The following is a 3270-nucleotide window of genomic DNA, read 5'->3' on the forward strand; positions in this document are numbered from 1 at the left end:
GCATGAGGGCTAGCACAGACTCTTAGAAACTTGTACCACCTCAGTTTCCTTCTGATGAACTGTCCAGAGGCGATTTTACTTTAATTAAATTGGAGCTAAATTTGGACTGAAATTTACATCATTAGCAATGCCTGACTGTGCTGGACATATAGCCAGACATTGGGATCATTTAGAAAATGCAAGTACATAATTCTCCATTCAAAACCCAATTATTTAGTCTTCAGTGCCTGTGAGTTATGCAGGGCATGAATTTGCCAGTCAGCAGCCTGACCTCAGAGGAGACACCTCTCCAGGGCATTGCTTTGAGCCTCGAGAGAACTGCTGGGTTCAGCTCAGTGTGCTCTTCATCCTACCACCTTCCAGGTCAGTCGGTTAGGGCCACTTAGGGACAGCCTCCCAGAACAAAGGACCAACAAGGACAGTTTCAGGTCAAAATATCAGAGCACAGCTGGGCATGCACGTTGCCACCCGCTGCAGAGCCCTCCTCTTCAGCCTCTCAGGGCAGCAGAAAATAAGCAGTTGCCCATTCTGTGGCAAGTATCAAGGAGACAAAAGCTCCTTGTGCTACTTGACAAACCTATGTCCCTTCAGTGATGTGGTCTTTGCTTGCAGATGCTGTGGATTTCTCAACGTGAGAAGCTGAAATGCTCAGAGGGAGAGGCAATGCTGGGCAGAAGAACACTTTCCCATCTCTCCTGGGGCTTTATTTGCGACAGTAACCTCCTCACAGGAGTTTGTGCATCACTTCTGCCTTCTCAGCAGACAGTATCAGGCTTGGCTCAACTCAGAACAAACTGCAGTTCTGTTCTGCACCTCTCTGGGTTTAACTTCTGGCCCTGAGTCTCCACAAGCAAAGTCCATCAAGCTAATATTCCTCATAGGAGTCCATCTTTTTACTATCGATCTCTCTATCTCCATGAGTCCTTTGCGTCCTTGCCTAGGGCGAAGCCCAGTGCCTGGGAAACCAGTGCCTAAGGAGCACTGCTGCAGCTGCAATGGATTTGGCATCCACACCACCTCCCTGACAGGGATTTCTTTTTCTCTGAACACCAGGAGACAGGATATCTTTTTCTGTACAAGCAGCAATTCAATACATTGGGCTGACTACAGCAAAAGCAGAACGGGGGAGCACAAAGTCACAGGTCTCCAGAAGATAGGCAAAGCTGATCTGTCTCATCTGCAAGGAGCTGCCTCGGCTGTGCGGCACAAGCAGCAGCCATCGCCCCCACACGCAGCAGACTCCCAGAAGGTTACACATGCCATCAGGCCAGACGAAAATCGCAATTCTCCCTGGTCCCATGCACGCTCACACCCACGGGCTATCAGCTTCTGACAGCCAAGGGAGGGATGTAAAAATCCTGCTGCTAGGTGTGGAGAGTCATCTCCTGAGATCCAGAGGACTATTTTTTCTCCTTCGCTGTAATTTCTCTTAATTACAGAAAAAAGTGATCAGAGCTCCTTCCTTGATGCAAAGCTGCAGGAAACCAAATCCAAGAGGCTCTTCATAGCTTCCTACTTAGCCAGCTTTATCTTGCTCCACACTGCAGCCAGGACTGCCCAAACCATTGCCAACTAGGAAAGCACAATAACACTGTCCCAGAAGCATCTGCTATTTATATGAAGGCAGACTTAAGCGTGGTTAAATGAAGGTTACAGTGAAGGACAACCAGAAAAATCTGCAAGAGGAGAGCAGAGGACGTGGGAAATAAAAGTAAAAAGACTGCTCTGGCTTTAAATTTTCTTACAGAAAGGAATCAAAGTATATCTTAAAACTTTCTGTGCAGTTAGAAGACTTCAGGGCATTTTACCGTGCAGTGATTCAAGTTTTCCTTTATTCCCAGTTAAGCTCAAAGCAAAAAGCCACAAGGTTGAGTGGCCATGAACATGAAAAAAGAAAGAGTGGACTTTTACTGTTCTTTTACCCTATGATTTGTTTTTGTGAAGGATGGTAGGAGTGGCCCACCCAAAAGCCTTTTATCTCAGGAGGTGACTTGAGCAGAAAACAGGTACCTGTAATTAACTTGCATTCCACAAAGGGAGAAGTTAACTTATTTGGCTTTTCTTCATGAAGCATTTCAAAGAGAAATTAGTTTTTGATGAATGAGCATGTGCATTCTGCAGCACTTGACCTGCAGTTAACTTTCAGGCCTCGCTGCTCTAAACACAGGTTTCAGCTGCCCACTCAGATTTACTTAAGGAACAAGCACAACAGCCCTGCTGGAAACTTGTATCACTTTCATAAGAATTAATATGATGACCAAATGGACATTGCTAGAGCAGGGCTGCACTGCACAGGACACCTCATTCCACTTCGTACAGATGGAGAAGGAGGTGGATGTGGCATACACATTTTCTACCCTGAAGCAGCAGCAGGTAGAGCTGCCTTTGCACACTGAGAAGTTAAGGTGGAAATCCACAGGTCCCTTGAATGCAGGCAGTACACAGAACCACCAGCTCCATCCAAGGAAGAAAGCTGCTGAAGACACCAAGATACACAAATGAGAAAGCCTCTTCCTGTCTCCCTCCTTTCCTCTCCATGTGAGTGGTGATGTTCAGAAATGCCTCAAATTGGATTAGCCCATATCTGCTCCCAGTGTGAGATACCCCAGATGCAATTCATCTTGCACATGAAATACCATCAGAGTCCCCTTTAAACTGAATAGAGACCAAGCCATATGATTAAAATTACTTCAGGATAAGATAAATCCTCTCCAGGCTCCAATGATTGAGTCTCCTTAGGTCTTCAAGGGTAGCTGAGACAAGTAGCTCATCTGCAAATGACCATATCATAGACTCCTAAATTTTGGGGATGATGAATACTGCCTGCAGACTCGACACCTGCCCCCTGAAACTTGGTGTAGCCACATACACAGTTCAAGTCATGGCCTGAACACAAACACCTTAGAAACTCATGGACTCCCCCCTGGCCCACCAAGCTTCAGAGCTGGGATTGGTCCTGAGGGCTCAGCAAGTCAGAGCAGCCTTGAAACCTGATCCAGCAAATGTCACAACCCACATCCAAGCTGTGTAACCTCAGTCCTGCCACCTCTGCCTGCCCTCACACAGCCTCCAGGCTTTGCAGTTAGCCCTGACTCTAAAGTCCCATCAACCAAAACATGCTCTGTGCCAGGTGGGGAAAAAGCTGGACACACAGGCAGCTCATACCTCTGTGCCTTCGCCCTCCCATCAGTTATCTTGCCAGCTCTGTGCTTGCAGCAGCGCACAGTCCAGGTGGTTACAGCGGGCTTGCTTAAGAGCCCACAGTTCTCA

The sequence above is a fragment of the Acanthisitta chloris genome, unplaced genomic scaffold (assembly GCF_000695815.1).
Source record: "Acanthisitta chloris isolate BGI_N310 unplaced genomic scaffold, ASM69581v1 scaffold10554, whole genome shotgun sequence".
Taxonomy (NCBI): Eukaryota; Metazoa; Chordata; class Aves; order Passeriformes; family Acanthisittidae; genus Acanthisitta; species Acanthisitta chloris.